Here is a 14,366-nt window from a genome sequence, read left to right on the forward strand (position 1 = left end):
GGTCCAATTGGTATCTAGGTGATACAAATTGGTATCTGACCATCTTCACTCTATTTCGCAGATGGTTAGAACTAGAGCAACAACCGCGCCAACATCAACATCAGCAAAACAAGATGCATCTGAGCCATCCACTGAGGCTGTAGCTCGAAGAGAAGCAGTGGAAAGAGGCCGCGGTAGAGGTCGCGGGAGGACGTCCTCTAGAGGAAGAGGGAAAACACCTAGCCCATCTGGTACTAGGGCGGTGACTCCTCCACCGGCTGAGGAAGTAGTAAGAGAGGGGGAGGATGGGAAAAATGAGCAAGTACAGAATGAGGAATTACCACCCCAACCTACCCCAGAGATGATCAATCAGGTTCTTGCTTATCTTAGCGGGTTATCTGATCAAGGCCAGACACCTCCAGTGTTTTCTGCACCAGCACCTCAGGTTCCGGAGGTACAACATGTGGCTATTACGGCTCCCCGCATGGATGCCTCATTGGAAATAGGCACGTTTCCTCGTCTGACTACAGGACCTATAATGACAAATGATTAGCATGAACTTTTCAGTAAGTTCTTGAAATTGAAACCTCCAGTCTTCAAGGGTGCTGAATCTGAGGATGCCTACGATTTTCTGGTTGACTGTCATGACCTACTACACAAGATGGGTATAGTAGAACGGTTTGGTGTTGATTTTGTGACTTATCAGTTTCAAGGGAATGCCAAAATGTGGTGGCGGTCGCATGTTGAGTGTCAACCAACAGAGGCACCACCTATGACTTCGGCATCATTCTCTAGCTTGTTTATGGAGAAGTATATCCCCCGGACTTTGAGGGATAGGAAAAGAGATGAATTCTTGAGCCTAGAGCAAGGTAGGATGTCGGTTACTGCATATGAGGCTAAGTTTCGTGCACTTTCCAGATATGCCACTCAGCTTTGTTTCAGTCCACAAGAGAGGATTCACCGTTTTGTGAAGGGGTTGAGGTCAGAGTTGCGGATTTCAGCCTTACAGGTAGCGGCTACAGTGAAATCCTTTCAGGAAGTGGTAGACTTCGTGATAGAGGCGGAGGGAGTGAAGCCAGATGACTTCACTACGGCATCGACATCAAAAAGGTTTCGAAAGGGAGGTAAGTTTAATGGTTCTTACTCCAGAGGACAGGGTTCAGGAGGTTACTCAGTCCGACCAATTCAGTCCTCACTACAGACTGTAGTTGGGGGTCCACCTCAGACCGGTCAACATTTCTCTGAGGTTGGAGGTTATTCCCAGACTTCGTCATTCTCACAGAGACCAATGCTTGAATCCAGAGAATGTTATGGATGTGGGGAGACTGGACACATCAAGAGGTATTGTCCAAAACAGAATTACAGACCTCCCACAGTCAGAGGTAGAGGTGGTCATGGAAGAGGCCGTCATACTGGAGGACGTGGTGGTAGAGGTAATGGTGGTAACCAAAACGGCCGGGGTGATGGGCAAACTGTAGCCACTACAGCACAACATGGTAGGGGCAACGGGCAAACAAGTGACAGGGCCCATTGTTACGCCTTCCCTGGGCAGTCTGAAGCGGAGACATCGGATGCTGTTATCACAGGTAATCTTTTGATTTGTTATTGCATGGCTTCTGTATTATTTGATCCTGGCTCCACATTTTCATAAGTATCTTCCTCATTTGCTAATGTTCTTAATTTACATTGTGAATTGCTTGACATACCTATTCGTGTGTCTACTCCGGTGGGTGAGTCTGTAATAGTTGAAAGGATATATAGGTCTTGTTTGGTGAATTTTGTGGGGAACAATACTTATTTAGACTTGGTTATCTTAGAAATGGTTGATTTTGATGTAATTCTGGGTATGACTTGGCTTTCTCCAAATTTTGCGATCTTGGATTGTAATGCTAAAACAGTGATGTTAGCCAAGCCTGGGACAGATCCGTTAGTATGGGAAGGCGACTACACTTCTAATCCGGTTCGTATCGTCTCCTTTCTTCGTGCTAAGAGAATGGTTAGTAAGAGTTGTTTAGCTTTCTTGGCACATCTCAGGGATGATACCACCCAAGTACCTTCAATTGAGTCGCTTTCGATAGTCCGTGAGTTTCTGGATGTGTTCCCTGCAGATCTTCCTGGTATGCCACCAGATAGAGATATTGACTTCTGCATCGATCTTGAACCGGGTACTCGCCCCATTTCTATACTCCCTTATAGAATGGCTCCCGCGGAGTTAAGAGAGTTAAAGGCACAACTTCAAGAGTTGCTAGGCAAAGGCTTTATTAGACCAAGTGCATCTCCTTGGGGTGCTCCGGTATTATTTGTGAAGAAAAAGGATGGGAGTTTTCGGATGTGCATAGACTACAGACAGTTGAACAAGGTAACTATTAAGAACAAGTATCCCATTCCTCGCATTGATGACTTGTTCGATCAGTTACAAGGTGCTTGTGTCTTCTCTAAGATTGACTTGAGATCCGGTTATCATCAATTGAAAATACGAGCAACGGATGTTCCAAAGACTGCTTTTCGGACCAGGTATGGGCATTACGAATTTGTAGTGATGTCTTTTGGTCTTACGAATGCCCCTGCTGCTTTCATGAGCTTGATGAACGGGATTTTCAAGCCATATCTAGATATCTTTGTGATCGTATTTATTGATGACATACTGATATACTCAAAGAGCAAGAAAGAACATGAGGAGCATTTGAGAATGGTATTGGAAATGTTGAGGGAGAAAAAGCTTTATGCCAAATTATCCAAGTGTGAGTTTTGGCTAGATTCAGTGTCCTTCTTGGGGCATGTGGTGTCTAAGGATGGAGTGATGGTGGATCCTTCTAAGATTGAGACAGTGAAGAATTGGGTAAGACCTACTAATGTGTCAGAAATAAGAAGCTTTGTTGGTTTAGCTAGCTATTACCGTCGATTTGTCAAGGGATTCTCTTCCATTGCTTCCCAATTGACGAACTTGACTAAGCAGAATGTTCCATTTGTATGGTCGGACGAGTGTGAAGAAAGCTTTTAGAAGCTCAAGACTTTGTTGACTACTGCACCAATTCTCACCTTGCCCGTGGAAGGTAAGAACTTCATTGTTTATTGTGATGCATCCTATTCTGGTTTGGGTGCAGTGCTAATGCAAGAGAAGAATGTAATTGCTTATGCTTCGAGGCAATTAAAGGTGCATGAACGTAATTATCCGACCCATGATTTGGAATTGGCTGCGGTAGTGTTTTCATTAAAGCAATGGAGGCACAATCTGTATGGGGTTAAGTGTGAAGTATACACAGATCATCGTAGCCTACAGTATGTCTTTACTCAAAAAGATTTGAATTTGAGACAGAGGAGATGGATGGAACTACTGAAGGAATACGATATCACTATCTTGTATCATCCAGGAAAGGCTAATGTTGTGGAAGACGCCTTAAGTAGAAAGGCAGGGAGCATGGGAAGTCTAGCTCACTTGCACGTTTCAAGACGTCCATTGGCTAGAGAGGTTCAGACTCTGGCTAACGACTTGATGAGGTTAGAAGTAAATGAGAAGAGAGGATCGTTGGCTTGTGTGGAGGCAAGATCTTCTTTTCTTGACAAGATTAAGGGAAAACAGTTTGATGATGAGAAACTAAGCAGAATCCAAGATAAAGTATTGCGAGGAGAGGCTAAGGAAGCACAAATCGATGAGGAAGGTGTTTTGAGAATCAAGGAAAGGGTATGTGTACCCCGGTTTGATGATTTGATCAATACTATTCTGACAGAGGCTCATAGTTCAAGGTACTCTATACATCCTGGTGTAACCAAGATGTACCGTGACCTAAAGCAACACTTTTGGTGGAGTAGAATGAAGCGTGATATTGTTGATTTTATTGCCAAATGTCCAAACTGTCAACAAGTAAAGTATGAACACCAGAGGCCAGGAGGAACACTTCAGAGAATGCCCATTCCTGAATGGAAGTGGGAAAGGATTGCGATGGACTTCGTGGTTGGTCTTCCCAAGACAATGGGTAAGTATGACTCCATTTGGGTAATTGTTGATAGGTTAACTAAGTCTGCTCACTTCATTCCGGTCAAGGTGACTTACAATGCAGAGAAGTTAGCCAAACTTTACATCTCGAAAGTGGTGCGATTGCATGGGGTTCCACTCTCCATCATATCAGATAGAGGTACGCAGTTTACTTCTAAGTTTTGGAAAACATTGCATGCTGAATTGGGTACTAGGTTGGATCTTAGTACCGCATTTCACTCTCAGACCGATGGTCAGTCTGAGTGAACGATTCAAGTGTTGGAGGATATGTTTCGTGCATGTGTGATAGAATTTGGTGGCCATTGGGATAGCTTCTTACCCTTAGCAGAATTTTCATACAATATTAGTTATCACTCAAGTATCAATATGTCTCCATTCGAAGCATTGTATGGGAGGAGATGTAGGTCTCCCATTGGGTGGTTTGATGCATTTGAGGTTAGACCTTGGGGTACTGACCTTTTGAAGGATTAATTAGAGAAAGTGAAATCTATTCAAGAAAAGCTTTTAGCGGTGCAAAGTAGGCAAAAGGAATATGCAGATCGAAAGGTTAGAGACTTGGAGTTTATGGAGGGTGAGAAAGTCTTGCTGAAGGTTTCGCCCATGAAAGGAGTGATGCGGTTTGGTAAATGAGGTAAGCTAAGCCCAAGGTATATTGGACCATTTGAAGTACTTAAGCAAGTAGGGGAGGTGGCTTATGAATTAGCCTTGCCTCCAGGGCTGTCCGGAGTACATCCGGTATTTCATGTGTCTATGTTGAAAAGATACCATGGGGATGGAAACTACATCATTCGTTGGGATTCAGTTCTGCTTGATGAAAAATTTGTCTTATGAGGAGGAGCCTGTTGCTATTATAGATAGAGAAGTTCGCAAGTTGAGGTCAAGGGAGATTGCATCCATCAAAGTTCAATGGAAGAATCGACCAGTTGAAGAAGCCACTTGAGAGAAAGAGGCTGACATGCAAGAAAGATACCCACACCTGTTTACAGATTCAGGTACTCCTTTTCGCTCTTGCTTTTCTTCTTATGATCGTTCGAGGACGAATGATGGGTAAATTGGTATCTATTGTAACGACCTGTTTAGTCATTTTGAGCAACAGAGTTTATTTCTGGAAAAACTGTCTTGGTCGACGGATCCCACGACGGACTGTCATGGGCACGACGGACCGTCGAGGAAGTCTCGTTCCAAAACACTTAGAATTCTGAAATTTGGGTACTGAAATCGACTCTCTGAACTTCGTAACGGGATGGCGGGACGAACCGTCGTGGGCACGACGGACCATCACAGACCCTTTGGAGGAATTGAGTCTCTGAACTCTGTGACGGAGCAACAGGACGGACCGTCGCAGGCACGACGGGCCGTCACAGGCTGCGTAATCCCAGGCTTGGTCGGATTTCTGTAATTATTTTAAGGGGCGTTTTGGACTATTCCAGCTTATAATTATAAATTTAGTGGGTTAATGTTAATAACCTAACTACTTGAGGGTTAAAAGAGATAACCTTGAATTAATTGGTGGGTTACTTTTACCATCTTTTATACTTAATTATATGCTAATTAGGGTAAAAGAAAGAGGGTTTGAATAAGAAAAATAGAAAGAACAGAGAGAGGAGAAACATACGATCAAGAGGAAACAAAGCTTTGAGAAATTGCTTGCTTGAACACGAATCTTCGGTGGAGGTAGGTTATGGTTTATGCTTTTCATAGTAAACTCTTAATAGCGAATGATATGTATTGGGTAGTGTTGTAAACCCTTCTATATGCTTTATTGTATGCTTGCATGAATGTGATTATGTAATTGTGATAAAATAAGCATGATGAAGCTATTGAATCCCAAATCTTGAAAACCCCTTGTTAATGATGATGCCTTGATATAATAGAAGGCTTGATGAACTACAGTAATAAGATGATGATGCCTTACTATGAAAGAAGACTTGATGAATTAACAGAATGAGATTAGTGGAGCGGGTGTCACGAACCGACACATAGAATTAGGGGATCGGGTGTCACGAACCGACACGTAGAATTAGGGGATCGGGTTTCACGAACCGACACGTCAAATTAGGGGATCGGGTGTCACGAACCAACACGTAGAATTAGGAGATCGGGTGTCACGAACCGACACGTAGAATTAGGGGATCGGAGTGTCACGTTCCGATACATAGCATTAGGGGATCGGAGTGTCACGTTCCGACACCAGGATAGTATGATGAGGATCGGAGTGTCACGTGCCGACACAAGAGGAATAAAGATAATGAATCTTGAAATTATGTTAATAAATTCGAATGAAAAGAACCTATTTCCCAAATGATATGATATGGAGGCTTGAGTCCTCATGAGTGTACATGACGTTATTTATTAAAGATTCTTGTACATGTTGTTGCTACAGATTGAGTATTGTAATTGATTTATGATATGATCTGATATATACTGTTCTCTATTTTGAGTTGGCCGATGATATCTACTCAGTACCCGTGTTTTGTACTGACCCCTACTTGTGTGTTTCTTTCTTTGTTATTTGTGGAGTGCAGCAAACATACCGTCGTCTTCAACTCAACCGCAACTCTAGCCAGTCTTCAGTACACCGGATTTCAGGGTGAGCTAATGCTTCTAGCTTGGACTGGATCTTCTTCTTCATGTCTTGATGCCTTGAAGTTTCCGGCATGGACTAGCTTTTTATTTATGTTTAGTTTCTTAGATACTCTTAGTCTTAGTAATTAGAGGATAGATGTTCTTGTGATGATGACTTCCAGATTTTGGGAATAATGATAAGTTTTGAGTTATAGAAGTTATTCAATTGATTTTGTTAATGAGTTTAAGTCTTCCGCATTGTTTTCTATTTATTATGTTCAAAATGTTGGGGTTTAGATTGGTTGGTTCGCTCACATAGGAGGGTAAGTGTGGGTGCCAGTCGCGACTCGATTTGGGTCGTGACATGGTAGTATCGTCTTTTATCCAGTTACAACGAAATTCCGGCAAAATTTGAAGGCTTCGCTAATGAGAATGGAGAGTAATTTCCCTAGATAGTCACCCAAGGAAAATTACCTAGGAATATCACTTATGTTTGTTTTAGGACTACAATATCATTCATATTTGCCTATTTCCCTCAAAATATACTTGACACAAAAAAATACATTATTTCTCCTTATTTCTCTCCTACTAGGATGCCATGTCACATTTTTTTTAATTTATCATTAAAATTTTTCAAATTCTTTTAAAGAACCGGAGGAACCCACATATTTTCTTGAAGAACCGGAAGATCTCCTATTACAAATCTTGACGTAATTATTTTTACATATGTAGGTTTGTCTATTTTTATCTCTCTCTCTCTCTCTCTCTCTCTCTATATATATATATATATATATATATATAATAGGATAAGTAAAAAGTGTCATATGTCAGCATCCCAAATATTCAAGAATTTTAATTTTTCAAAACAAATTTAAAATATGCTCTAAAATTAAAATTAAAAAAAACTAAGAATTTTTATATAATTATTTTAAATAGAAAATAAAAGTTCTTTTGTTCAAATAAATTGTACTGCCAAAAAATGGATGATTCTTAAATGCCTCTAATTTCAATTTTAAAGGAAAAAAAATGAAATCGAACTATTTTTTTTTATAAAAACAGTAATGGCTATTATGGGAAGGAAAATGAAAGATATTTAAATGCTTCAAATTTCTATTTTTAAGGTTAAAAAATGAAAAATGGATATTGAATTATTTTATGAAAAAAACTGTAATGGCTATTTATATATTTATCACACTTTCAATTATTTTAGGGAATGCTCCAAAAATGGAATGTAAAAATATCTATCTAAATATGAGAACAAAAAGAGCACCATAAAAAAACTATAATTATTTTTAAAAAAATAAATTAAAAAACTTATAGCAAAACATAATAATTATCATTAAAAAATTTAAAAACTTATTTTTAAAAAATAGTTAAAACAGTCCATTAGTAGTTAGTTGTAGAAATGTGGTACTTTTTTTTCATTTATTTTTAGAATTATATTTATATATCTAAAAATAAAATATTTTTAAAAAACATTAATAGAAAACGATATTTTAAAAAAACACATTGCAATCTAACATTTAAATAGGTTTAAAAAATAGTTTTTCAATGATAAAAAATTAAATAATGTGACATGGCATTCTAATAAGAGAGAAATAATGTATTTTTTGTGTCAAGTACAATTTGTGAAAAGTTTGAGGAAAATAGGTAAAGTTGGATGATATTGTACTCCGTATAACTTACATAAATCCCATAGTGTAAAACTTATATTACATCTTATCCCTATTCTTTTTTATTTTACAATAGTCCCTTAAAAATTGTGGCATCAATGTAGACATATAATTTTTGACCAAACATAAAGTTGTACACCATTTTTGATTGGTTAAAAAGCTCTTCTATATTTAAATTAGATATTTTAATTTCATCTTATTTTTGTTAAGTTTATTTTAAAATATTTAAAATATTTTAAAAAAAGATTTTAGGCTAACTTTTTATTTTTGCAATATAATAAAAAGTGACAAATAAAAATATCTATGTTCTTTTAAATTAGTTTTAATAAATAATCTTGTATTTTTTGCTATACTTTTAGATTAATTTTTGTTGACTAATATTTTTATTATTAATATTTTTGTACATATACTTAATTAAAGAAAACAATAACTCCATCCCACATCTTCCCACTATCCCTATACTACACCCCCACTCCCCTCAATCCCTACACCACTATACAACCCCACACCCACATGCATACTGACATATACACACACCCACACGACTAAACACTACACTACACACAACACATTAGCATAACTAAAAGGGAGAACCAAAAAAAAAAGTGGAGGAAGAAGAAAAAAATTGTGACATCACCAAAAAAAACATTAAAAAAGAAAGCAGCAACACTACACGTACAAAAAAGAAAGAATATTCAGAAAACACATTGAAGAAGAAAAAAAAGCATCCTTACATTATTTTTTTCTCCACCTACAAGTTCAGTTCGTGGTTTGTTCTGATGGTCCTGACTTAGTGATCTTTTTTTTGTGAATTAGTTTTCATAAAAGGTAACACTTAATTTTTATTTCATTATTTGATTTCAGAATCATGCAAGATGTGATTTCAATGTTATGAAGTTGTTTAAATTTATGCATGTCTAATTTTTGCATTATAATATGAAATACATTGAGATTATATATTATTAAATTTAGAGTAAAATTTATATAACATGTCTTTATTCTTGCATGCTTTTAAGTCATATTTTTATCTTGTTTTTTATTAATGTAAGAAACTTAATATTCTACCGTAGTTATTTAGATGAAATTTAGTTCGAATAAGATAAGTTACTTTTTCACTTTGTATATTTAATAAAACTGTATTTATTTTTTAAATTTTTGAAAAGAAGAATAAGAAAAATAAAAGTAACCAAATCTATAACTTTCTTTACATTTTTTTAATGTGAAACTTTAAAAAGTTTTCAATTAATTGATTTATGTTGATTTTTTTTATTTTTTAAAGAATAAAATAAAAAAATTATATAAAAGGAAAAGGCATAAAAAAAACTATAAAGAATAAAAAGTAAAAAATAAGAAGAAGAAAGTGCAAAACAAAAAGATATAAAAAGAAAAATAAGGAAAAGATAGGAACCAAGAGAAACAAAATCTATAAAGAAAATTTTAAAAATAATATAAAGGTGACCCAAAACGTGCAAAAGTAAATAAATTGAATTTAATTAATTGGTTCTTTTCATTTTAATGACTAAAATAAGGAAAAATATAAGATTTTAGGCATCTATAATTCTTAATATATTTATATTTGTGCAATATGTGTAAAATTTATATGGGAAGGAGTTTTATTTTAATTTATTTTTAGTTTATGTTCTTATAATATATTGTTAATTTTTTTAAACTAAGATAATATGCAATTTAGGCTTACGATAATAATAAAATATTGAGATCCAAAGAACATTTAACTACTCTTAGTCTTTAAATATAAACAAACAAATAATATGTGGCGAGGTTGGAAAGCGCTGCTATCATTAAATCACACACTATTAAAAATAAGACAATTTTACAAGGCAATTTAAAATAAATCAAAGAAAGCGGAACATAAGTAAGTTGTTAGGCTAATAAACATAATTTATTAAAAATTAAGTTAGCTCATACAAAAGTCAACAAAGCGACCATGCTAGAACTACAGGACTCGAGGGATGCCTAACACCTTTTCCTCGTTCAACAGGATCCCTTACTCGATCTTTAATTTCACAGACCAAATAAATAACGAGTCAAATTTCTTTTTGAATAGGGGCTTAATTAAAGTGACTTGGAACACCAAAACTCAACATCAAGGGGCGACTCTAAATAATCAAAATTATTCTTTTTCAAAATGTCACTTTGATTGAAAAAGTTTATCTTTCAAACATTCATTTGAGTGAAAAATAGGGGTGTGACAATTCGGTTACATTATATTCAGTTGAAAACATAACGCCTGATGCATAAAACAATTTAATTGTTGCGCTTAAAAAGGAGTCTAAACATAAAATTAATTAGCAGTCCCAGGAATCACGCAAAACAGGTCCCACAAATTATGCAAAACATTTTAATAACAATCTATTCTAATATGCAACAAATTCAGAAAATTCAAAATTCAAATTTTCTTCTCCTTCATCTATCCCAAATCATACAGATCCAAAATATATGAATATATCAATTTTGTTGAGATATTAAGAAATTTGGGTGTGAATGAGTTATGAATGATGCAATAGTGATGAAATAGTTGTTGGACAAATAATTTCTTTTGTGAATCTCAAATTCGCCATTAAATTTAAAGTGAATCTCGAATACAACATTGATGCAACAGACAAGATGGTTGGTGATGCATTATTTTGATACAATATCTAGTGAAATTGTTTATGTCGAAGTTGGTGTAAACAATACTCAAGGTTACATTAAAAAACTTAATTTTTTTCCTTTGATATATCTTTATCCATAAGTTGCAGGTTATTGATTTAATATGAATAGCAGAATTCTTTTTCGCGCGACTTATTTGATATTATCACAGTTGAGCAAGTGAAATTATAGTTATGGAAGCTATTCATCTTTGTGTAGAGTTTGTCTTGTATTGTTTGAAAAATGAATTTGCAAATGCTTCAGTTATTGAAGTAAGTATACTTTTTTGTTCTTAAGTGGTGTTAATATTTTTTTTATTTTTGATTTATTAGTCGTGATACATTGTTATTCTTGAAAGAAGATACATTGTTAGACTTGAACCAAAAATCTGTAAGTGTAGGAGATTTCTGCTAGGCGAAGTGCCTTGTGCACAAACAATTGTTCTTTGATACATGTGAAATTTTTATAGACAAAATATCTTGTGCCATGATACATTGCTGACTACGAAAATGGATACAATTGTAACTTGATACATGTGAATTATTCGATAATACGTGATACAAATATAGCTACTATGTACTTAATTTAATGTATCATGTACATGTGATTTTCTGAATTTTAAATCTATCAATAGTTGATTCACTTTCAATATTTAATGTATCCATTATTCATTTTAATCATTATTTTCTTTTAAAAAAATTTAGTATATTGATATATAAGACATGATCCATAAAAAGTTAGAATTTGATAAGATACTAATTAGACTCGCATGAAATGGGTTTGCATATCTGTGAGTTATTTTTCTGTTTAGATAAATTATCAGATACATGCGATTTTTATCCTTTTTTAGTTTGTAAAAGAATATATGTATGCAAATGATATATTAATGGAAACAAAAATGATACGCTTGTAATTTTGTACATGTGAATTATTGGGTAGATCTTCATACGGTTAAAAATTATCAGAATGTGAATTTCTTTATTTTTTTAATGTATCAACAAAATATTTTTAATGTATATATTATCCAATTTAGCATGTGTATTTTAATTTTGGGAAACTTACATAAATATATTATGATAAAAAATATCTATCATTTATATCAATGATATATTTTTTTCACATGATCACTTTTAATTCATTTATAATATCAGTTTAATATATATTTAAAAGAATAATTTATTATTCACATATAATACAATTTTAATGATGAATAATACATTTATCACACATTTTAATACACTTATGATACAATATGATAATTTCTTACCAAACAAACATGATATATTTCAAAAAACAATTATAATTCATATATATTACATACATAATTCACTTTTAATACATCTTACAGATTTAACAAAGCATTTCTATAAATGGTAATAAACAAAAAGTATCGCTAAAATCAGTAATTATTTTTTAAAATGTATTAATTTATGTAATTTTTCCTTTAATTTTCTTCTCTAATTTTTTTAAAGATACATGATACAATAACTTTTATGATGTATCATTAAAATTGCAGTTATATATTTGTGTGTTTATTGAATTATTATTCGTGAAAATTGAAGACCTCTATTAGAAAACATAGATATACATCTCTACAGCTCTGATTACTAAAAGTCTGATGCATTAACAAACACATATTAAGTTCAAATGATTGCAATATTGGATAAGGACGATTGGTCAGCTTCAAAATTTATTTTGGAAAAAATTAACTTACCATATAGGTGTGAAAGGCTGCCCTGACGACCAAAAAAAAGAAAAAAAAATTAAATGAAAAGCTAAGCACAAACACAAATTGTTGTGAAAAAGAATATCACAATTAAATAACTTGTAATTTTTTTTGAAAGATGGTTGATAAATCTTTTTTGAATTAATGTTTTATTATGTACATTAAGTGAAGTTTAAAGATCAATTCAATTTTTAAATTTCCACTGTTATATTGATATATACTACAATTTACTATCAAATGATGAATTTCTGATACAATAAATTGACATGTTAATATCTTCACACATATGTACAATTCTAATTGAACATATTACTCATTAAATACGACACAAAATGTTTGAGAACATACATTTTAATCTTCGTACATTGTGGTTGGTAAATTCTTTTGCAAGGAAAAATCACATATTTCCTGAATATGGTGTGTCGGTGGTCTCAGCCGGACGCACTCTCGACTTGCTTCACGGAAGACTTTTATATCTGCATGGGTTGAAGAAGTGATCATCTTCATTTGCTTCATTGATAGCCAAGATATTTTGTGTCTCTACATGCAAACAAATAGCGTGCTTGAGATCGAGCTTTATGCGAATCAGATAAATATTCTGCGTCTGCATAATCAATCAATTCTGCTTTGAATTCCTCGAAATAGAATAAATTCATAACCTCCTTCGAGGATATTCAAGTATGTGCTTAACACAATTTCAATGTCCTTTTGTGGGGAAAAATTGAATCTTGCCACTAAATTTACTGCAAAACAAATGTCTGGTCGAGTATTGTTAGCAAGATGCACAAGTGCCTGATTGCACTAAGATATGAAGTTTCATCACCAAGAAACTCTTCTTCCTTCTTTTGAGATCAAACTAAATCATCATTTATGTCAAGCGATCTAATAATCATTGGAGTACTCAAAGAATGTGATTTATCCATATAAAAATTGCACCAGAAGTTTTTTTTATGTATGTTGATTTATGTACAAATATTTCATTCGTTAAATTCTCAATCTTAGATCAAGACAAAATTTTGTCTTTCCAGAATCTTTTCATTTTAGATCCCCTTCTAAAATACTCAATAGCTTTAAAAAGATCCTTAAGAGTGTTAGTAATTTCAGGTTATCAACATATACATTTATAATAAATTCAGATCCTAACATTTTCATAAAAATTCAAGGACAATTAGGGTCATTCTTTTCGTACCATTTTCTTCCTTGATTATTTTAATCCATATAAGGATTCTTGAAAATTGAAAAAGTTTCCTTCAAACTTTTATATGCTTCATAACCTCGATTGCTTCAAGGATTTTCATATAATCTTCATTGTCTAGCTAGACATGACAATTATTCATTATATGCATTCAACTTTTTCATATGTTGCCAGATCAAAACAAACCTCAATGCATACACCATAGGAGAAAACATTTCCAATAATGTCAGGATTTTTGCGACAAACCTTTATGCCCCAAGGCACAGGCCGTATTTGATATCTTACGGTTATACTATAACATAATAATTTATATGTATCCCGCTGACATTATACCTTGATTTATGGATTATCAATCAAAAACTTCACTTTTCTAAGTGAAACAAAATATAATTGAATTATGCATTTTACTTGACCAAACATTTATATGTCCACACTCTGTGACAGATTTGAATTCAAGATCCTCGTCACAATTTATATCATTAAGCGCTAACTCATATCAACGATATCGTCAACGGTTATTTGATATCGATTTCAACAAGACATAAATTATTGACATATCTTTCAGGTACCTGAACCTTTTACGAG

Source organism: Solanum lycopersicum, chromosome 8, assembly GCF_036512215.1.
Source record: "Solanum lycopersicum chromosome 8, SLM_r2.1".
In the NCBI taxonomy this organism is placed as follows: Eukaryota; Viridiplantae; Streptophyta; class Magnoliopsida; order Solanales; family Solanaceae; genus Solanum; species Solanum lycopersicum.